This window comes from Oxyura jamaicensis, chromosome 5 (assembly GCF_011077185.1).
Source record: "Oxyura jamaicensis isolate SHBP4307 breed ruddy duck chromosome 5, BPBGC_Ojam_1.0, whole genome shotgun sequence".
Lineage (NCBI taxonomy): Eukaryota > Metazoa > Chordata > Aves > Anseriformes > Anatidae > Oxyura > Oxyura jamaicensis.
The window spans coordinates 62,653,495-62,678,178 of record NC_048897.1 but is presented as its reverse complement, the minus strand read 5'-3'; the positions used below and the strand labels follow the sequence as shown (position 1 = coordinate 62,678,178).

The window sequence follows — 24,684 nt, the reverse complement described above, 5'->3', positions numbered from 1 at the left end:
TAACACTTCATTATTTGATGAATCCACTTTGAAAAAGCCTGGTCAAGGAGCTCATCAAACAGCCATGGTGCCAATAGACTGTGAATCCATTTGGGGCTTTACTGCATACCTGCTAGGCATCCATACATAAGTTACTTTAATTCTTTAACTTGTTTGCTTTCCAAAATAAATAAAAATCTATTTTTAGATTGTAGCCTCCTTCAGCCAGGGACTACCTCCAACGTCATCATCCAAAACTCACACCTTCTCAAGCCATTGAAAAAAGTAACCTGAATCTGGGAATACACATATGTTGAAGTCCAACAGGGGGCTCTGATCTGAGGGCATCTAGGTGAAACAGCAAACTCACACATAGGTAATAAATACTGTTCAGTTCCACAGTCATGCTACAGTCTTTTTTTGTCCCATGTTAGTCAATCACTGTCAGTGTGTGTGAAAGAAAAGTTGACTAGTTTGAATGAAGACATTCGTCTTTATGATTCACATAAGTCAATTGTTTCTGCAAAGAGCTCACTACATCCTGACCATACCTTGAATCATATCAAACCCACCCACCAGAACATCACATGCACACTCCACATTTCTTTTCAACCTCCCTATTTAAAAACAAAACAAACAAACAAACAAACAAAAAAACTCTAAGATTCCAGAGCAATTACCTTAAAAGCATTTATGCTAAAGAAAGTACTATTGATTGTTGCTCATCAGCTTTCAGCACCTGTACTGTACAACAAAAGGAGAATTAATTAAATTGACCTGTCTAATTACTAGGGATGCACTGAATTACCAGAAAAGAGTTCAGCAGCCCATTTTAAGAGGAGATATTGCAGACATGGCATTTGGCAGCTGAAGTTCAAATTGGATGCGTATCAATAATGGTCTGTACTCATCTTCAGATAGTTTCCTTTTCACATGTCATAAAAAGTACAGTAAGCTACTGCTAAAAGCAAAAAAACTAGGACTTTAGTATCTAACTGCCTAATATAAGTGTAACTAAATATACTACATTGCTTAAAACTGGATCGTATTCTGGAATTCTAAGATTAAAGACTTATTAAGAAGGTAAATTCTTTCTGGGAAGAAAAAAAAAAACAAAACAACAAAACTGAAAAGTGAACAGAATATCATCAAAATTCTAACCAATTGATACTTGGAGGGGGATTAAATATATATATATGTATATATACTCTTATATTTCAAGTGTGATGTATTTGAAACCATGTCCAAGTCTCTTAATCCAGTTGCATTAAAACTTGCTACACCTAGTAAGCTTATAGACAGACTTCAAAAAGCTAAATAAAACATGACCCTAGAAATAATTATACGTAATTTAGCAACAACAACCAAAATAATGGTAGCAAGTGTCAAGATTAATCACAGAAGTACAGACCTTCATCTACCAAATCATTCTGAAAAGCAAAGATTTTGAACACACTGAGAATGAAGCCAAAGCATCTGTCACACAAAGCTTATCTTTGGGTAGGCAGACGAACATGCATAGGAGTGTGATTAAAATAATCCCCCCCAGTAAACAATATAGAGAGACAGAAAATGTATAGGATCTAAGAACAGAGAAGACAGAAGGAATAGCTAGCAACAAACTGGTATAGTATCCTTGTTTATGCCATGAGCAGCACATATTGTGCCTTAGAAACATCTTATTTTAGTAACTTTTTATATATAAATAATTATATATATATATTTATTAACCATGCCTGTATTGCCAAGATAACTATAAAACACTTATGGATGCAGACAAACTGAAAGGGAAAGTGATGACACAGATACATTGCCTGGGGATATCAAAAATGGTGAGAGATTTAGAGAGACATACTGAGAAGGCCCTTCCTCAGGGTGTTTATTTGCTTAGTTCTGAAATACAAGAATCCGAAAATTTGAGCATGTATTGTGAATCAATTGACACACAGACAAATTCATTTACTTTCCATCCTTCCACACAAGTTTTGGATGGAAAGTCAGGCAGATGACAAAATATTTTCTGCTTGAAATATTAATCATCTTAGCCTCCATTTCTTCAGAATGGCAAAGTATTTACAAGGAAATAAAGAAGGAACAACAACAAAAAACCCACAGGTATTGTTGAGGGATTTTCATCCCATTTCATTGTGATTGCACGCTGGACTACCATTTGCAAGAGTGTTGTGCTAGCATAAATGAGAGAACTCCAGTTCGCATACTTAAGCAGCTATCAGTTTTCACACTGTCATCAAACCAAGATCATCTGCAGTAGCCAGCTCATTCTGATCCACAGCATTTTTGCAGTTGACTAGTCTGATATCTGCTAGTGACAACTTTGTAAGTGATCTGTGAAGCCAGCAGGTGGGCACTTGGAAGATTTATACTCACTGTTGTTGCGACAGCCAGAAACAAAATCAAAGCAAGGAACAAGTAAAAGAGTTATGAGACTTTTAAAAATGTGTATAAGCAGTTCCACAGAAATTAAAATGTTTTTCTCTATTAGCAATATTGGTCAAACAGAACAAAAATTAAGCTCAGCTTTTAGAATTAACATTATATACATTGTTCAGTTTGCATTACAATATGGTTCCATCAGATTCAAGATTCCACGTCAATTGCTTGTTAAGAGTATTATGGCATAGCTTAATGATACTGTACACCACTGTCTGGGATTGCTTGAGCTGAAAATATAAAATCAGGACTAGAAGAGAGTGTTTTAAGTCAGAAGGTCAGATGTATTAGCCTAAAAAAGAGCATATATTAGCCTATCAAACCATCTCCTACAGCATGCTGCATTTCAGGTTGCACTCCATGCACATGCATTTGAAGCAGCTGACTGCCAATAGCACATGGGAACATTCTATAGTAGATCACTTTAAATGCACTGTTTAGATAGAAACTTACAAACCTTCTGTAAACGCTCCAGCAGTAACTTGCATCTTGTAATTGAAGATCAAAAAGCTGTCTCACTGGCCAAGCTTCCCCCTTTTGTCAGGATACACTGGATGACATTGTACTGCTTCCACAGCTGATCCTTCCATGGCGGTAAAAAAAGCTTTACTGCATTCACGTAGCATAGGGCTGATAAAAAGATAACGAAAAAGATCAAAAGCTTATACTGAAGTAATCACACTCTCAATCTATTTCTCCTACTGTTTTTGTGTATGAAAACAGAATTTTTTTTTGCATACTCAATGGCCACATCTGTTAGAAAATGGGTTACCTGTTTCAAATCTGCTGTAATACCAACATCAAAGCAAAAGAACAATCTCTGAAGCAGTAGCAAAATACACTTATCAGAATCTTGGAAACGCCTTTTAAGCAGAGGCACTATAGATTTTCTTGATTTTTTCTTTCCCTTAATTCTACATTTAAATATATCTGAAAAATCTAGCATTTACTGAGACTAGAACTGAAGTAAGTTGATGTTAACAGTTAGGATCCCACTATCAGTACTTAAAAAACAAAACAAAACAAAACAAAACAAAACTGTTTCAAAACTGTTCTTATCAAATGAATATGCTACATCTATGCTCCAATATTATCACTATAATACCCTATTACACATTATACAGCTAGATTTCAGAATTAATAGAGAAGCTGGCCCTCAATTTTGCCACAGACTTGCAATTTCAGAGTCTCAAATCAAAACTTCACATCATTCTTAAGTGAAATACCATTTTTTTTGTTTGCCCCCCCAAAAAACAGGAAGTAATTATTGTAAGACATTGAAGTTGTGAAAACTTTCAGGATGTCAAATTTCTCTCATTTTGCAGGCATTGAGGTTCATAATTTGCTCATTATTAATGTTTTTCAAGTAGATTGATCAGGAATAAAACAGAACATAACATGAAGACTGGACACCCACACACCAGATTCTTTGAGAAAAACTGGAAGAACTAGCATCATTTGGCCTATAGAAAATAGGTTTAGAGGACATAACTATCTTCAAGTATTTATAAAAATGCTGCAAAAAGAACTCTTTTTTTTCCAGCCATACAGTAGGTATGACAAAAAATAGCGAGATGAAATTTCTACGTGATTCATTGATTCTGGACTTTGGGAGAAGTTTTCTAATGGTGAAGCTACAGAAGAGCCGCTCTGTTTCCTGCAGAAACTCTAGGATGAAACTCTGGTATAGGTCTGTATATATAGGTATTATATATATAGGTATTATATATATATTTTTTAATTATATAGGTATTATATATATATATATTATAATTATATAGGTATTATATATATAGGTAGTATAGTATAGCTCTCTGCAGAAACTCTAGTATAGGTCATATCAGAAAAGATAAATTCCTGTATGGAATGACACTAATCTGGTTGGATTACCTAGTTGGTTTTGAGCTTTTCCAAACCAGTAAATGTGTAAGGTAACTGACAAACTGCTTGTGACGAAACAGATCTATCTTTCATCAAAATGAAGCTCAGATTCCAGATGTTTTTTACATGTTCTTTTATTATTCATCCTTGCTTCCCTTTTCACTTGATTTCATGTATAGAAATTAACATGTAAGAGTTAAAAGCAACGCAAAGCAAAACAACCAATAAGAGTTATACTGGACAACCAGTTGTAAAGAACAGACTAAATTATCTTTTGATTTCTCCACAGTCTTTCAGCTGTCTCTAATTACAACCTGTTTAAAGATTCAGAAGCAAGAAAAAAAAATCCCGAATTCATTAGCTAAATAATTCCCTTTGGGTAATTCATTTAGCATAAGCATAAAAACACACTTTTTAAATTGAAAGAAAACTAAAGTTTTAGAATATGTAGGTGATAAAAAGTTACTAAATACCTCTATTTCTTGACAAGCTGGATTCTAAACCAGATCACTTGGATTTATTTGACTTTCTATTGGGCCTGTGTGGGTAACAGCACACTTGACGGACAAAGATTTAATCTCTTTTATAAAAAGAAAGAGAAAACAAAAAGGAATAGCTTTTGTTCCCATCACATCACTCCTTACATGTCCATGAGCTTTCCAAATTACATTAGAGAAGGTACCATGGCATCAGACAGCAACTGCTAAGCCTTGACCTAAGGGTTGGCGCACAATCAAGCCCTCTGACCTTCACTGGAGTCTGGATAACCCTACGCATCTCTCTGGTTGCCAGTACCAGTTGTTCTCTCATGGGCTATGTCTTCAAAACTAAGTTGATAATAAGGCTTTATGTACCTTCTGGATTTACAGAAAAACAAACAAACAAACAAACAAAAACTATCACACTAGTAGCAGGTAAGTTTAACAGCATAATTCAGTTTTATGCATCAATCACACATCCTATTTCAATGGGGTTTCTCTAATCACCCTCATTGTAGGAATATGGAGGCACTGACACTGCGAAAAATATCTGAAATGTCTAACCTTCCTGTACAAGTGGAAAGCTTTGACACGTGGTATCTCTATTACCTTTCTCTTAGGCTGGAAACAATTCATCTTTCAGTTATTTTAGGTGTAAATGAATACAATGAGAGGACTTAGCAGTAAAATTAACATGCAAGATCATGCTGGATTTTTTTTTAAACTTCCAGTAATAATTAAAGTATTTTGATGGCTACACTTGAGTGCTAATTTATAATTAACTTCAGGTGCTTCTTTGATCTTGCCGATACATTTTTTTTCCATTTTCTTATCAAAAGTCTTCATACAGTCTGTAATTGCACTTCTTAGTGTGACAGTGACTTTGAATAAGTGGATGCATTAATACATGCTTTGGGAAAATATCATTTGAGCCAAAGCAAGCTCTTACCACTGAGCTGGAGTATCATCTGAAGCACTGCTGATTAAAAACATAATATTATATAAGCTCATAATAGGTTTGCCATAAAAATAAAACAACGATTCTCAATTTTAAGGTAATAGATGACAAGAACAGTAAAGTTAGTACCTTCCCAACAATGTGCATGTTAAGGCATTCAGAGAATGAATATCACAAAACTACAAAATACAAGTATCATATTTTATATTTGTTTAGGCCTCTTTCTCTAAAGAGGAAGATATTGCATTTTTTTTCTAAATTAAATATATATATATATATCTTTTAGTTCACTATTTCATTAAGTGTTAAAAGCTCTTATAATAATACAGCGATACAGTCTAACCTACCTGAAGCAACAAATACATAATGCAACAGTGCAGGGCAGTATAACTCATTTCCTCAGCTAAAGGAACAATCTGTAATTCTCAGAAGACAGACTCTTATCTCATATTTTTAACACATAAATAAGACATGCACCAGCAACAATTGAGATCTTCATGTTAACCACTTTCTGCCTGTGAAATGTTGAACAAAAACTGCCATGGAGGTGCTAGGGGCAGTTCCATGAACACAGCAGTCTACACCTACAAATCAGGACCAGTACGACTTCTCCAGTAAGGACATGTTTTTAACTGATACATTGCTACTAAACTCAATGATAACCACAGTGATAATGGCTGATATAAAATATGCTTTACACAACATTTCTTTCTACAAGCAAAGTCTGACTACTACAGAACGGTTACTGTAACCGCACTAGGTCACAACACAGATGACTACGCATGCACAAACATGACTGGCTAGTCCGAAAGGGTAAGACCAGGGAAGGTAGTATTACTGTAACTGTACCGTTAGCTTGGTACAACCTTCTCGTGAATTAAGGTTAAGATAATTAAATTGCCACGTGTGTTTTGAGGGATCATTTCACAAACTCATCTTTTTTAATTCATTGCTAAACAACTTAGAAGCATGGTTACATGTAAGTCCTGATATACTGCACAATTATTTTTTCAGCTTAAACAACCTCCCTGCTTTAGGGCTTTTTTCAGTCAAACCAGCAAGTGTGACAGCACTTGAAAAACCCGTGAACCTCTAGGCAAATTGATAACATCAAGATGCATGTCATTTGTGTGTTCATACTGAACAATATCAGTACTCATACTGCCCAACCTCTCCTACCAGGTTCTGAGATGCACTGCAGAGTCAAGACTGCACAGCATTAGCTGTCAAGTTCCTTTCTGAAAGGAGACATGTCTGATACACTAGCTCCCTTCCACTTCTGCCTCCTTCACAGTAAAAATGGAAGATAAGTAAACTAAAAAGCAAGGAAGGAGTCAGAGCAAAATAGTTCAATTTTGACTGCTTAATCATTGTCTGTATTGCTCCCATTTATTGTGGCTCCCCAAAATAGTCACAGAATCATGATCAAGAAGTACTACTTGATGAAAATGAAACACCAATAAGCCTACTTTGCAAAAGAAGCAATATTTTTTGTGAAAACAAAAGCTTCCTGTAAGAGTAAGAGGTGAAGAAAAAAGATTCAAGAATTAGTGAAATTCACAAGCTGAAGCTAAGATTGATTGGTAACTAAACATGAAGCCACATCTTTCCTTTTATTATTTTTTTTCCTTCTGCACAGCTGAGATAAAACCAAAGTAGCACAACATTTTCTAACATTACAGATACAGCAGTCTTCCCATCATACATCATGAGATGAAAGAAAATATGTTTATTTTACTGCAGATCCATTCATTATGCTATCTGGCAGCAACCTGGGTTTTGTTGTTGCTGTTTTTAAATAAATATCCCTGGCACAGCTTTATAGTCATGCCACAGAGCACAAAATGGAGATCTGCCAAGTACAAATGGCGTGGTATGAGGAACTTTTCCCCTGTGCTGACAGAGCAGCTGTCCAGCCCCATAAAAATCTATGTAGGCTATTATATCTGCCTGCATAAGACCCAGAATTTTGGTGTGTGCCTTTCAGATTGAAGGTTGAATGTTATCTGCAATGGAGCTCCTACTTCTGCAGAGCAGTACTCAAGTACCCCTGTAGGAACACCTGGAAGGACCTTGCCAAAGATATCTGGGGAGAAATAAACTTTTCATCTATTAAAATAAATAAATAAATAAATAAATAAATAAATAAATAAATAAATAAATAAATAGATGCATTTGTCACTTCCTAAAGTGCTCTCAAATTCTGTTTCTTTCTATTCAAAAAGATTCCAGCCCTTCCTGTACTGTCAAGGCTTGCATTTCAACATATTATCATACACAGCTTTTAGTAAGAAAAAAACAAATGACAAGTGTTTTTGTTGTATTTCAAACTATTCCAACAACTATTTTCATAGGGCTTAAACAGACACATATAAACGTGGGGACCATTAGTCCCAGAAGCCAACAGAATTCCAAATTTAGGGACCAATACAGAGAGAGAGAGAAGGACATGTTTTGGCTTAACTAACTTAATAAAAATCCAATAAATAAAAATATAGCTATCAATAATTCAATAATTGAAGCTAAGACAAATTCAAATAGGTATCAGTCTCAAATTTGTAACAATGTATTCACACTTCCTTACACTTTCTTATCTACTAACCATCAAGGTTAAAATTTGGTTGGTTGTTTTGTTTCGTTGTTTTGTTTTAACAAATACCTTCTTTTTCACAGTTTTTTATTAGTTATTTGCTCTGAAAAATGTGCAGTCACTGTCCATCACAAACATTTTTGATTAAATCAATCACATGAAGAAAACAATATTTGAGCAGGATTTGTGCAAAGTGCTGCATACCAATATAGATGAAAACCCACAGTACTGAAGAGATTACCCAGAGCTAGAATGGCCTTTGGGAATTACAGAAGAGTCTTTTAAAAACAGAAAATTTCAGCTCCCAGTCCCAGTCAGCTACCAAAATAGATGTTCATTTTCTTAAATGTGTCCAGTACTACAATGTACAAACCAAGAAGAACCAGAATAAACGAAAAATAACAATAACTGAATGATTTAGTTTCAGTACCAAAACTGATGGTATGATTGAGTAAGGGTACAGTCACCTTAAAAAAGTTATCATAGTCTAAGCAAAGGTGTACATACAGTCCCTCAGCTAGTTACTCATAGACATGCTGCTATTCTGCAGTACAAAGTTTTGTTGTGTGGTAGGAAACCTCACATTAATCATGAGGGCAAGCCAAGCACAAGTAGTTACCAAAGAATATAAACACACTAGAAATCTATATTCCACTTAACTCTGACATCTGGCTTATGTACTAATAACTTACCACGCATTTTGGAAGCCAAAGCCCCTAATTAAAGCAACTTTCTTCTCAAAAGTAATTGTAGTTCTTGATGCATGAACACATCACCATAATGAACCCCTGTGTCCTCTGAGGAAAGAGGCGTACAAACAACCGATTAGGCAGTTGGTGACAAAAACCCATGCATGTTCTTTGCATGTTCCGTACTCGCAAAATACATCAACACTACACAGATCCCTTTACACATTTCTGCAACTAAATCCTTCTTACGAGAACAAACCAAACACCTCAAAACAAATTTTACAACATCATAAGAAGGAGAAAAGCAAATGAACCCTTGTGACTAAACGAATTGCTTCAATAAAGACATATTCAAGTTGATACAGAGACATATATGATGTACACAAGTAGATTTACACTGGCATCGGGGGCAAAGTATGAATATACAAAATAGAAGGCCAGAACTAACCCACCATCAGTTTAAAAGCTTGGGGAAGGAAATTACTACATAAATACACTTAACTTTACGTTTGTTTCCATTGCAGTAAGCAGTGAACTGCTCAAGGCTGTACCTATAAACCTTGCAATTTCCTTTACTTAGCAGAACCATGGGAACTAACCTGTTAACCAACTGTGTGGTGACAGTTCAACACTTCACACTTCTAGGAAAACAAATGGACTAGAAAAACAAGCAATGTGATGTGAAATGTTACAAGACATATATATTTCTCTGTATAGGAAGACAGAAAAGCCCAACCCTCCATCATCTCTTATTTTCCATACCAACCTTTTTCCCAATACCCATAAAACCCTTACTGGAAACAAATTGTAGTCCAACCAAAAAGCATATGCCAAACAGCTATATATAGCTGTTTCTGCAGCTTTTCATCATCTCCAGGTGAGCAGGCCAGAAGGAACAACCACTGTTACAGAGGGAGACCTTTGTCTACAGTGACTGTTTCTCTGCACAGCTACAGCAAAATACAATGCTGCTATCTTTATCCTGTTTTAATGCCGCAGATAAATTTGAGATAGCCCATGTTTCTCGTGAATAGAAACACATTCAAACTACATCCCAAATATGAGGTTAAATATTTATTCCAGAATAAAAATTGTATTTTTAGTAACTCTACAGAGGATGATATTGTAACAATTACAAGAAAATTTGTTACTGCTCTAGTTTTTTTTAAAAGGTCTCCCTCTCTCCCTGTCACAGGCACTTTCACAGGGACAGCTCAGCTTCTCACCACCCTCCTCCTTACAGGCTGTTCAACTTCACACCATGCAATGTGCACACATCTTGAGCCTTGAATCCCAACATGGCAGCACATTACAATGGATGTCCTGAACTCCACAATGTCTTTCCAAAGACATGAAACAGCTACCAGAGATATAACCAAGCAGCACTGCTGTAATTCATATATATATTTCCAATAGCATTAATTAAAATAACAAGCAATCTGGCTACTAGATACATGCAATTGTTGACAGATTGTATGGTGCAACAGAGGAACGCAGACCAAGCTATGAAGGCGAACGCCTTAGCTATGAAGGCTAACTAAAAGGTTTTGTGTACCAAAGGAACTTACCTTTTCCAAGAAAAATGCACTGGGGAGGAGTGCACAGAGCCCAACGTTTCCACCCAAGGCTGAGTGCAGAAGGCAGCCCACAGAGCACAGCAGTGGGACTGCTGGTACAGGGTTCTGTGGGAGGACATGCATCACCCCTGCAAGGTCTCACAAGTATGCCTCCCTGCTACAGCCAGACGAGCTTAGGAGTGGGCAATTCGCAACAAATTTTGAACCACAGCCTACCTCTAGCTTCCAGTAATCAGGAGGAAGCAGTGTAAAACAGGTGGCACACTGCATTTTTTTTTTCAGCAAGGATCTATTAACAGGAAACCTTGCAGACCCAGAGCGCGCACAGTAATTACAACAACTCGTGGCATCTCAGGGCATGCGGAAAGCTGCCTCGCTCAGCCACCTGCATCCCACTGCAATGCACAGTCAAAACTATTTCCCAAACTGTTCCTATGGTGAATTCCCGATCACTCTTAATACATACGCCTCCATTACACACCGGCTCAGGAAGCCTGCCAGCCTGCCTCTCGGCCAAAAAAGCCGTCAGGCTCGCCGCCTGCTCCTGGACTTGCTGCCGCCCGGGGAAGCGGCACACGGCAGAGAGGCACCGCCTCATGCAAGTACGCGCCAGGCACAGCCCCAACGGCCGCCGCCAGAACGTTCCAGAAGGGCCTGCCCGGCAGCAGGGCCCCACCATGGCAGCGCCTCGCGCCCACCTGAGGGGCAGCACGAGGCCGCCCTTCACCCCTGGCCCGGCCCGGCAGCCTGGTCGCTCACCTGCTGCCGCTCTGCCGCGCTCTCTAGCACAGCCCTACGGGTATGATAACACAGACCCGTGTCTTTGCTCTGGGCATGTAAACCAACTGTAGGATGTATGAGCGTCGTAGCTCTCAGTGCTGCAGAGCTCGCAGCCCTCAGTGTTAGCTGCACATCTCCGTGAGGGAGGTTGGGCGCTCCCCTCAGAGCAGCCAGGAGGCTGGTGGGCGATGGCAGCCGAGGGCACCACGTCCGCATCTTCTCCCGGAAGCAACAAAGACCTGCACTGGCAGTGGCTCTTTTGCTGGAGGCCTCAATACTCTGTGCATGCCACAACCACAGCGTAAATACAGATCCACTTGTCTAAACACCAACACACCATGACAAAAATAAAATGTGCCTACGTAACTTTTATAACCTAACAGTGACTGTTTATAAAACATTTTTGACGAAGTCAGTGACACAACCTGTGATTCACAGTAAGACTTTAAGCAGTTATCATTGTTTTTTGCTTAATGTTAATAATCACCTCGTGAATTACATGTTTTTATTCCAAATAACAACAGGGAAGTCTTACTTGCCAAGACAATTAAATCTAACTAAATTAAATCAAAAACCCCATTGGAGAAAAAAAAAAAAAAAAAAAAAAAAAAGTCACTATTGAGCAAAAATTCTGTTTGGCGATTCAACCTTTTCAGTTCTATTGAGAAACCACAGTTTTATGTGCACCCACTGAGGATATTTGGATTCAGAGCTGTTCTCTTCTGCCTGATAGAGAGCTTTCAGCAGCCTGTTGGTTATGAATTGGCCAAAATGTCTCCTGACCTGAAGAACTATTTCTTCTAGACACCAATTTGGAGATTACGACATTTCAATTTGAAGGCTTTTTATTCCAATATTTTCAACCTAAAACCTTTCATTCAGCAAAAAGTTTTGATAGTTGGACTTTTTTCTTTAGTTCAGGTTGAAAACAATGTTGAAATAACACTTCCCTCAGGAAAGATAATACTCTTCACTCCTTTCTACATATTATTTTAATCATGCCTCTTTTAAAAAAAAAAAAAAAAAGGCTTGGCTAAGCATCAAACTGAGAATTGTTAGAGAAAGTACACCATTTCTCTATTTCTAAAAAATCCATTTAACAGGGTTGCAAAGGTATTTGCTTTTATAGGCAGCCATTGTTTTTTTCTGCTCCCAAAGCAATTTTGCTCTCTATTTGAACTAGTGATTTAGGAAAAAGAAATGAGAAATATTTATTTTTTTACCTTTAGAATTACTTTTTAACTTTGAAATGTTCTCCATCTTCTGTTTATAAACAAGAAATGGTACTTGGTTCTTTCAGACCTACTGTCATTCCACTGAGAATACCTTGTGTTCCTTTCATCTGTATCTTCACTAAGAAAAGGTCCCTGAAATGCTTTCATAAGAAAATGGATTATAGTTCAGATTCTACAAAATACTCAACCTCCTACCCTTTTTAATATTAATGCAAAGCTATAACCTAAACAGAAACTCAGAGCAAAAATACTTCAATGAACCTGGGCTCAGTTTAGCAAAACACTCCAGGATACACTTTTGGCTCACTGAGGACAATGGGAATCAAACACATACCTAAAGTACTATACGTATGGATATGCAAAGCTGCTCATAACATGTAGCTAAGTGCATTATCTTGTGAACTGCACTGGCTCATTTACTCGTCTTATCCAAAACAGTCATTCTCCGAAATCTGAAAGAAAATTTGGTCCTTGAATCTACCTAATTTATAGTTTCAGTAAGTTCTCTTAGGTGAATAGACCTAATAAAAATGGTATCTTTATATATCTATTAATACAGTATCTGTAAAGAAATACCACTTACAAAAAGAACTGATAAAAACTTTCCTCTATCCTAGTTATTCCAGATCAAAACTATGCAGAGAAAACCTGTTAAAAGAGAAAGAGTTCAAGTCTAAACCTGTTAGGCAAATGAAACCAGCCAATAGGGAAATGATAAAATACTGGAAGAACTATTATAAAAATACATCTCAAACTCTCAGCTAGATGAATACATATTTTAATACTGCTTGATGAATTGTGCTGTCTCTCATTTCTCTTCTATTACACAGTATGTATAATGAAATTCTTTTCAGGAATAAATCTGTTCACCCAAGTGTTCATTTTTCATTGGCATACACATCTTAACAGTGCATCTTTGTTGTAAGAAGGAAATTTGTTCTATTCACCAAAGTTTGGAGCTGGAACCTTGTGCTTTATTTAACCCCATATTATAGAAGCAGTTTTCCCATCATTCTTATATACTGGCCCCTAGTCTCTTTACTAGAGAAGAAGGAGAAGGTGGTACTGGTGATGGTAGACAGCAGCCCTCTTTGCTGCATCCTACCATTTGCTTGTCCCATAACTTTTAATCTTTGGAAACCTTTATCTGTTCTCTGGCAGAAAGTATGCAGCCCAAGAAATTCTGCTTTTAGAAATGCCCTTTTTCTGGAGTCTAATCAGGAATAGCCTTTATCAAGTTGTATGTGACCAATAGCTCAAAATAATCGTAGTAATACTTTATAATGATATTTCAACACTGATAGTTTAATAAATATACATTTTCTTATAGTAATTTTAATAATTTAATTTTAAATTTTGTTATTTTTTCTTTTATTTCCATAAAATATGTCAATTCCTTATCAGATGCAAACAGGTATGATTTAGCAATTAATGACCCAAGCCATAGTCTTTCTTCACCATTAGGCCTTATATTTCAAAGAGCAAAGGAGTGTGATCCTCACTGGCACGTATTTTTAACATAACCCTTAGGAAAATTAGACCCATTGAACCAATGTATAATGCCTAAGTTAATAATATAATGCATACATGTAATGCATAAAAGTCTTTTGTAAAAAAAAAAAAAAAAAAAAGAAAAAATGTACATGAAGAACAATCACTAACACATCTGCTATTTGCAAATCACCTACTTATTTCATGCATTGGATTTTTATAATTATTATTATTATTACTACTGTTATTCTCATGTTCCTTTTATCACCTAAATAAACTGCCTCTACCAGGAAAACTTTATCCAATTATGTCTGCTGGCCCCAACAGAAAAACATTTCACTTCCATGGAGTGGAAAGATCAAGCAATCAGTTCTACTTATTAAAACATCATCCCTTCCACCTTCATCCAACACTAGCCTTACAGTAACTTTCCTTGCAGTGGGCCAACCACCACTGGGTGCTTTCATTATTATAAATGCGTACCACGCTTTGCATAAATATTGCCAACCACAGACCTAGTTTCCTAGTAACTTATTAAGCATGTCATGTTAGCTAATCTGCCATAAAATACTATCCCCTACAGGGATTAAAAGAAAGACATGTTACCTCTGTGAAAATATGAACAAGAAATGTAGTGATTCCCTGACAGGCCTGAACGGCTTTTGTACGTTCAGCAACGATAATAAATGATAAGAAAGAAGAGCCTCTATGCACTGCTTGAGCTAGAATATGGCAGTCTATCACATTAAAAATATCTATGGCTCTAGAGAGCAAACATAAGTACTTAACCCTCCTGCCTCCAATCTCAAAGCCAAGCAAAAGTGTTTTGGTTGTAAAACACTGGACTTCATCTGGGGAAAGACTGGACACAAAGTTGAATAAGCACAAAATTATTCAGAAACACTTCTGGGTTTCAGTGTCTTGTATTTCTTCTACTGCCATTAGTAAATCCCTCGTCTGTGTCAGCTATCTAAATATATTTTAATCTAGAAATTCACTGAACACCATGGCATTTCCATTTCTTATGCTATTAATAAGGATAGTAAAAGAATTGATGTATACAGGGCAAGTTCTTCTTCTGGCAGACTCTGGCTATTAGGGAAAGTAAGACTTATTTAATGATATGGCTATATGAACTACTAGCTATTTTCACATTTTAGTTGCCAGAATGAGTAAACCAGATACTTCTGAAGAAGGAATTAAAGGTCAATTTGCTAAGCTGAAGGCACTTAGTATTCCTGTCATTTAATATTATATTAGAAAGACCAGTAAAGGATAACAATTGTTAGACACTGTTCTTATTTCAAAGTTTGAGCTGTCATAAATACTTCAAGTTACTTTTCTGTCTCAAAAGACTTTGAAGTTACAAAGATTCTGTCAGAGACAGTAATGATATATCTTCTGAATACCAAAGTCACTTATGAACCTGAAAGGTAGAAGGTTATGTGACATGAGAGACTGACATCACAAATGTTTCCTGTATAAAGCATGGTTCCATTTAAGATGGATCTTTTAGTCAAACAGGGCAATCAGAGTGATAGTGCTGTTACCAGTACCCCACTGTTTGAATAATTTCTAACAAGGTAAGAAATTTTCTGCCCCCCAGTGTTCCCACCCAGTAAGGCATGGAATAACTTGAACATTTACTGACATTATTTTCTCAATTATAATAACCTCAATGAGGACCCCTCAGAATTGTTTCATTTGTTTGGTTGATTTTTAATCTACTAGTGAGGTTACCCACTCTTTCCAAGTCATTTCAACCATTTAACTGAGGCATGCAAGTTGAGGATGCAGCCCGAGCTAGAGTATCCTTCTACAAGGTAAGTTTGCAATGCTACAAGCTACAAAAATGCTGATAAAAAATGTATCTGTATTCTGCTTGGTGATGTACATATACAGCTCTCATTGAAACCAGACCTCAGACAAGGCATGCAAAATACCAAGCAGTTTCCTCCTAGCCTTTGAAAAATAATAATAATAAATTACTATTGTCATTTTGTAGGACTTGCTTTTGAATCTTCTTCCTTGCACGCAGGGCAGGTATGCAGAATGCCTGATGGAATGCAGAGGTCCTCTCTGCACTCTACATTATTCCTGGAGGTAAAAAATATGTTTTTGCCTTAGGATATCCATGCATAACTCAGCCTCCTCAGTGCTTCTACCAAGCTTCTTCATGTGTCTAACTCCTACACATTTCTGGACTCTGCTTGGTTTGAGTGAGGTCCTTTTTGGTCCTCTCTAGCAGATCACAGAGAGCAGAGATAATGCATCACTCTTGTAAATTAATTACATTAACAGATAAAGAGTGGAGTGGTATCAAGAAGTGCGCATGTACCTCTCTCTGAAATCACCTAAGCTAAGAGACACTTTCCTTGCACAAATGGAGTCTCTGTTCCTGAAAAAGCCTTAGGCAAAGCCTGCTCAAACTGCTGGGAATACATCCCTTTGTATGTACTCATTGGCTGCCTTATTCATGAAGTCAGTTGGCAAACAGTGGCAGCTCAGCAGCACTGGGAACGCTCCATGCGGTCACTTTTTTTCACCCTGTAGCCTCTAGTTCCACTCTCAGTGTTAGCACTGCTATTCTGTGTTCCTGCTTCCTTATGATTGCCTCTCTACCCACACCACTAAATCAGCACATGCCAGACCACAGCACTGATTTTTAAAATCCTTTCAAAACTTACTCACCTTGCAAGAAATAATAAGACTGATCTTTGTATACATGTGGCCAGGCAAGAAAACCGGATTACTTCAACCAGGATACTCACATGCTCTAAAACTGTGAGACCACATCTGGTCAGTTTGCTTCTGCCAAACCAAGCATTTGTGACATGTAACTACTGCTTTAAGGGGCACTCCACAACCTCTCTTCTGAAATTTAGCATTTTACCTTTTCCAGATAAGAATTCATGTTATAAAATGTAACATCGAAAATGCCCTTTCCTTTCAGACCAGATTATGCATTTACTGCATAGTTTACCACTGTAATAACACTACTTAGTTTTCCTGAGGATCAGGGAAAGAAAGCAGAAAAGGTAAGAATGCTAGTGTAGCTAGTAAAACAATTAACAATAAACAATAGTGTGGCACAATTTATCTATTTATCTCTTATTTATCTCTATTTATCTATTATTGGTAGGAGAAAGCGTCTGAAAAGCATTTGAATTTAATTCTTGCCGAATGGTGACTCTTTTGCTTTTTATCCTAAGGCTTTTCTTACATTGAAAGAGACTTTTACAAGGTGAGACCGGATCTTTAGTCAAACTTTAACTACAGGACATCAAATTACAAGCTGAGGAAAATGGAGAAATTACATGACAACACTACCAATTCTTTTTGCAAAAGACCTGCAGTATCTCATTGCAAATGAGATGTCAATGCTGTAATTAGCAATTTAGTCAGCATTAATTGTGTGTATGTTACTTCACATCAATCACTGTCGCTTTCATGTACTCAGGATGTTTTATAGAACCTAATTTGTAAACAATACACAAATGTTTAATCCACTTTAAATTAAAATTGTCAAACATCTATCATAACCTGGTGAACAGAGATAACTGTGCAATGGTGTTTTGGTTCCTAAGTAGGAAAAGAGAATGTTTTGCTAATTGTTTCTATAGGTAGACTTTTAAAATTCTACTAGGTCATATGGGAAAACAAGCATGTATTAATTGCTAAAACATTGTAACCAACCTGTAACACTTACTTACTTGTCAAGAATAATTAAAAAAAAAAAACAAAAAAAAAACAGGAGTATCAATTTGAATCAAAGTCAAAACTCATTCAAGCAATTCATACTTTATGAAGCAGTATCTATTCTTGATTTATGGTGTTTCCAGGGAAGCATAATCCATGGCAATCCTTGGTAAACATGGGTCCAATTAGTAAAAATATTTAATCTTCTGATTCTCAATTTGTCAGTTTCAAACATCACAATTTTATTTTTGTCTGACAGACTTTGGGAAGCCCTCCATAGGACAATTTTATTTCTTATATATTATGATACTATTATATTTCTCATATAATTATGACAGAACCACCATTTTACCTTTCATTGGATAGATTAAGTAAATGGAGCTCCTGGAACTCTTCCTGTTCAATACTTCTTTTTTTTTTTTTCCAAAGCTTTAAATATTCTGCTGGCTCTTCTCACTAACAATCAACAATCTTGTTGAATTGTGAACATTAGTCTTCTGGGAGACTGGGAGACCTCTGAAAGTGCCACATAGAACTCCTACTTAATATTCTCAGGATGACATGAAAACCTTTGCTGCAAATTATATTCTCTCTCTCCTATAGACTAACTACTACTGACTCAAAATTAATTGTTCAGACATTGCTTGTGTGCCAGTTAAATATTACACTTAATATGGGCAGAAGATTCCTTAGGTCTGTCTCTCACTGTGAGATTAAGGAACAGTGAAGCACAACGAACATCAGATTTTTTTTCCATGTGGCTAAAAGAATGTCATGAAACTAAATAAATCACAAACCGTGACCCTGCCTTCAGTCTGTCTCCTCTGGAGAATTCAGCCCAGACCACAGTCTGTAACTCTTATGTGAAGCTGCCAAAATGCAAATTCCAAACTCGCTGCTTGCTTTCCTTTCACTTAAAATCATATTTAAACTAAAAAGCATATACATTGTACAGCTTAGACACTGGTTTGCATAGATTTCAGGACTACAAGTCAATTACAAATTTTTAATAATCTCTTTCTTCTGTGATAAAAAATGATACTTAGATATAAAAGTTGCCAGAAACAGAGGGGCATCTTTTCCTTTTAGTGTGTTATCATTTTTCAATATCTTATGCCCTTTCCTTACCCCGAGTCTGGGACTTGCAGTCCACCAGGTTGGAAACTGCTGAATACTCAAAAATCACTGGCCTCAAAGACAGAATGAAGCTGATGCCCCCCCTCATGGGTCCATTAAGCCCCGAGACTTGTATTTTAATAGGTATATGTTTTCTTTTGAAAATCTAGCAGATATGCAGAGACTAAAAGCTTTACTGTGGTTCTGTGATTCTGTGGTTATACCTGCTGAAAGTATGAGGAACATACAGTATTATTGAACACCATTGTTATTACAGTGCTTCGTATAAGGAAGAGGACACTCCGCACAGAGTTCCATGTCCAGAATTTTTTGGCACAGTCCAAAACTCTGGAGTCTTTACATGCATATAAAATTTTCTCTCGATGAAATGATCAGTACAGTACAAATGAAATTGACCTAAGTGTGAGATTAGGAAACAGATCAAAGCATGTGACACAAAATTAGAACAAAAATGCTCATGCACACACACAAAAACCCACTAAGATTTTAAAGGAAATGGCTACAGCCAAAAGTATCCAGCTTCCACTAAGCCTGACAACGTAAAGACTTTGTCTTACCTGCATATGCAAAGCATGCATTTCACATCAACATGAGTGGTTCTGTGGTATTTCTCCAAAGAGCCGGTTCTTTGCAGAGCAATCTCATCTGTCATGCACATAGATAAAAGATTAAAAAGAATAGAAGAGATCAGAAGATTCCTCTACCAAAGGATACAAACTATCCACACTGACATCTTAAGTTAAATTCACATATATCCTATGGCAAAAGTTATGGAAAATATACCTTTGGATGACTAAAAGTTTACTTATCTTCCCAACTAACAGATAGGAACACATTCATTTTACTTGTATGTGCATATCAGAATGCACAGGATATACCTTACACTGGTGTCTACTGTAACCTATAAATAAATAATGCTTTATCTACAAAATTCACTACAAACCTGGAAATTAATTTTAGAATATAGAGAAAATAATAGAGGAGATGGCTGTGTTGAGGAACAAAATCCAGAAGGCAAATGAAATTTTGGTATTTGAGAACTTAAGGATGACATTCATGGGAAACAAGTTTACCAGAATTAGTAATTTACTGTGCATATTTTTTTCCATTGGAGGTAATACGGCAAAACAAAATGGCTCAGGCTTCCTTGGGGCCCATGTTGTACTAAATTCTGCAGTCACTGCTTAGGAAGATATTTAAGAATGTGCTTTGCTTCCAGCATGGTTAATATTATTACTTTCAATGGAACTATTCACATAGTTCAATTAGGCTTGCTGAATGAGACTATGTTTACACAAAGTAATAGGAAAGAAAATCACTGCCTTCCAGAGCATCAATTGTTCACAAAACAGACTCATTAATCTAGTATTTTGCTGATACTGCTTTTGCAATTGGCTGATCTCAAAGAGCTGTACAGCAATCTACCCACCAGTGCTTAAAGCTATCTATCATCATTCATTTTTAATTTTTCATTTGCAAAAGAGAACACTTTTTGCTCAGTTATACTATGACTGGATTCCCAGCATATAACGTATTTTTCACTTCGGCTTCTTTCATGTAGAGGAATTAGCCCTCTCATGTTTTGTGTGCAATAGAAAACATTCTGCAGTGACACAGGACAGCTTTTTCAGGAAAGACGGTATTTACTAACTACTTAGAATACAAAATCTCATGGTCCCTAGTTTGGGATAGGTAAGCAGACAGTATACCATAGTATATGGTATCTGGAAACATTGTTCTCTTCCTGCAGAAGAGACTCCTCTCAGTTGTTTACCATTTAAATCAACTCTGCATTTCAGCCTGCTCTTCTCGAGTTTTTCTGTGTTCTGCAACCCTTAAGAGAAAATGCTCACCCAGTCATGGTGTGCCTGTTCTATGGCCATGGTAATACTGCTCATCTTGGAATGTGCTCATCAACTTCAATTACTTGGAAGTTCATTTGGAATCACCTTTCTGACAAACAGCTTGAAAGAAATAACTATCTTTGGTCCTAGTAAGACACAAAGCAAAAATAAATGAGTAACAGTATCAGCTACATTTTACATAAAAAATAATGCAGGGATTGACTGCTTCCTCTACAGCTGTCATCCCCTCTTCAGTAATTCGTATTTCTTTGAGAGTATGATAGTGAAATTCTGTCCTGAAATTAATGGCACGTTAAAGGAGTGAAGACTTAACACAGTCATTCCCTCCACCCCCACAGACTGATGTCTGGCCATGCATGTTCCTGAATGAAAAGTCTGGAACACACACATTTTTCGCACTGCCATGCCAGGATCCACCAGCACAACTGTGATGTCACATCCAGCCAGGCTTCTACCCATCCCTTCCAAAATTAGAAAAGCAGGTTTAGTTCTGATGTGGGTTAGAAAACATGCTATTCCAAAAATGACAAAAATAGTGTCTCTACATTGCTCATCTTAGATGTCTGACTTCCATATGTCTTGGGTCACAGTTTAGAGTTTATCTGGGCCAAGATACCCCACTTCTTTTTAAGATATTTTTCCTCATCTTCAGACAGTCTGGGATCTTATACTGCAGTCAGAAATGCCAGAACATATCTAGAAATTTCTTCAACAATGAGATTCCTGTATGTTACTGTCCATCTTTAAGAGTGCATTCTCATGCAAGAATTAGTAGAAGGCGTGTAAATTACCTTCAATATAATGGGAAAGTGTATTTTGGGATATGCACAGGCAGAGATATCCAAGACAGAAATATCTAATTTTTCATCATGAAAGGAATAATAGAAATCCACTTGGCCAAATTCTTCCTTAAGTTCAGATTGAATTCCAAGAGAATTCCAAGAGAAAAATATTGATGTTGTGCTTCAAGTTTAAAGACTGCTTCCCAAGGAAATAGAAGACACGCCTAAAACATATTAAAGTGGACAACAAGCTATGAAAATATCTACAAATAAATAAAAAAAATCTAATTTCTAGCAACTAAAAAAAATATCTAATTTCTAGCAACTAGTTTACATGGATGCTGCAATATTAATAACCCAATCGTGCAAATACCATTGAACTATGTTCCACACTGCTTTGCAATGCTTCTGCTTCAACAACCTTATCTATATAAACTAATGTTGACATGGGAGCTCACAAAAAAAAAAAAAAAAAAAAAAAAAAAACTCTTAAATTAGAGGTCTGTGATTAGCTTTTGTTTTCAGCTGCACAAACAACTAGAATAGCAGATGGAAGATTACTAAAGACTAGAAGAAAATGAATTTTCCATGTCATTATCTTTCAGAGATGAGAAGTACAAAACAACACCTATTCCATTACATGTCTGGCACAATGGGCTCCTGTCTTTGGGCCAGATGTGATCTGCTTTTTAAAGGAAAGTGGAAATTTAATTAGTACATACTGTGGAGAGACTGACCTTACACTCGTGAGTTTTCATTAAAGTTGCTATATAAAGCACTTGATACGTTGCAGGCTGCAGCTGTCAGCTTCAAGAGCTACTTTTGAAAGCCCTAAAAAAGAATTAATTGCACAGTAATGTTTGCAGCACTATGATTAGCGCAGCTTGCAGTTCCATTGCAAGAATAACCATTTAATTACCAGCAGTCAAAAGAGGCAGTTCACACAGACTCTGGGTCAAATTCTACCAAGTATTAAGTACCCACCATTCCCATTAATTTTGGAGAATCTTGCCAGAATTTTTCACCTCCCAGGATCTCACCCACTAAAAGTAATTAAGAAACTACAAATACTTTCTCCTGAAGTTTCAGATACTCAGCCATACCTGTGTTGGGGCACTTTGATGAGGTCATTTGATTTTTAAAAATAAAAATAAAAATAAAAATAAAAATGGTGTACTTGCTTTTAAAAAAAATGTTTACTTTAAAGAGTATGCAGGTCTCTATTTACAAATGCACTATTATTTTTCAGCAATGGCACTGACATATATGTTGTTTATGCCATTCATCATGCAAAATGACTCAAGAGGATGTCAAAAAAAGAACTGAGTACAGAGCATTTGCCAGTTCCTCTCCTGTTACAATTAAATTCATAGCTTTAAGAATCCAGAACTGCTTCTTGATCTGACAGGTAGCAGAACAAAGCACTTGTATTTTAGGTGTTGTCTGTCATGTTTTATCTGAGGTAGACATTTACATACTTCAACAATGCCAAGAACAGAAGCTTCCAAATTCACATAGAAAATGGTAGCTTTCATTAATCACTGATTAACTAGGAAACAATCCAGAATAGCAGCTTGCTCTAAGAGCTTGATACCAACTGAACATCCCTCAATAGACCTCTAATATATCTGAGAACACTGTGTATTTCTACTAAAAAATTCAGAAGCAGAAATGTCAAAAAGAGATTGCAATAATGAATAATTATTTGCTATTACTGCCTATGAGTTAATATACTAATGGGTCTCTGCTTATTCCACACTTGTAAGCTAACTGATGGTTAATGCATGTTTTTATGTGGTAACATTACTCAAACTCCAAAATATGACATTACTCTGAGCAAGCAGGCTCTGATACTTTGCTCAGTAAAAATACTGATGTGTAGAATAAATGCTACCTCATTGTTTTGTTGCAACACTGCAGTTCTGGTGAAAGCTGTGGTAAAAGCTGCTGTCTCTTGAACACTGAATTTCTAAATCAGTATGTATACTGTAATTGAATGCAAAACATGAAAAAAAAAATGCAACTAGATTCATTTATTTTATTTCCCACACAAAGAGTCTCAAAAGAGATGGAATAATCACTATTGTCACTGTAAGTCCTTTAGCCTCATGTATAGTTGTCCATAGTGGCGGCAGATGAGCACAACTCCAGAATGTAAGACTGTCTGTACAGGAACAACTGGTATGTACCTTTTGCTAGATGCAAAGTGATATTCACCTCTTGAGCAGGTCTGTGGCTTCATTCTTCTCCAAAGCCTCTTGGACAAACTAAACCACTGCCATTGAAAAAGGTTTATGATGGTGTCTCTAAACACTGGCACTTCACTACTGCCTTTTGGTAGCTATGAGCGCAAAATGTTAATCTGAAGTTTACCCTCAATCAGAATTGCCTTCAGTATTATCCCTGAAGAACTCTTTTTGTTAACTGTGCTGCCTCCTTTCCATATCCATAAACCAACTGCTTGCACCACTATGTGCTAGCATATTTTTCTGTACTACATTCTTCTGCACTGCTACTTCACACTCCTCACTTGCATCTACCCAAGTAATAATCTTCAACTACCTGAAGTACAAAACAAGCAAAACTGTAGCAGCATTCATGTCTCGCAGAGCAATTATGATTCTAGGGACACTATTTCATTCAGGTGGTAATTTTCACCATTACAAATGGGTAAAAGATGGGCAAATCACTTTGATTCTGATTATAACCTGGATTATCTCTTGATGTAAAAAAAAATATATGTACACACACATACATATTAATAAAGTTTTCCATATGTGGACTTTGTGCATCACTCTGCACGAATGGTTAGATACAAACTGTTGCTTAACTCTTTCCCTAGAACACACTAGTAGTCTGCAAAAGGAAAGACTAGAGCCTTGTCTTCATCTTCCCATTGCATGGCCTAGTACAGACATGTCCTAATTTGCAGATGTTACAGGCCAAGAATGAATGGGTCATATAGGGAGCCAGGAATGGATCAGCAGAGAACGTGCAGTTTGTCCAGCAGAACTGCTGTTAGTACAGCTCGTGCATCACACACACCTTACGCTTTAGTTCAAGCCTCACAGGGCAATACAGCCCATCAAAA

At 36.7% G+C, this 24,684-nt stretch overlaps 1 long non-coding RNA gene across 3 annotated transcripts; it reads right to left on the bottom strand.

The window, feature by feature from the left end:
- Window positions 1-1,802: 1,802 nt before the first annotated feature.
- Window positions 1,803-24,207, bottom strand: LOC118168400. 3 transcript variants are annotated; one of them, XR_004751526.1, is made up of 7 exons: window positions 23,967-24,207; window positions 22,331-22,424; window positions 21,660-21,817; window positions 20,800-20,936; window positions 19,504-19,591; window positions 18,162-18,325; window positions 1,803-3,013 (listed from the first exon to the last, which is right to left on the bottom strand). It is a non-coding gene; the product is annotated as an uncharacterized LOC118168400 (long non-coding RNA). The 3 variants fall into 3 exon arrangements; XR_004751525.1 differs by lacking the exon at window positions 23,967-24,207 and having other exon boundaries at window positions 22,331-22,619; XR_004751527.1 differs by lacking the exons at window positions 18,162-18,325; window positions 23,967-24,207 and having other exon boundaries at window positions 22,331-22,619.
- Window positions 24,208-24,684: the final 477 nt, after the last annotated feature.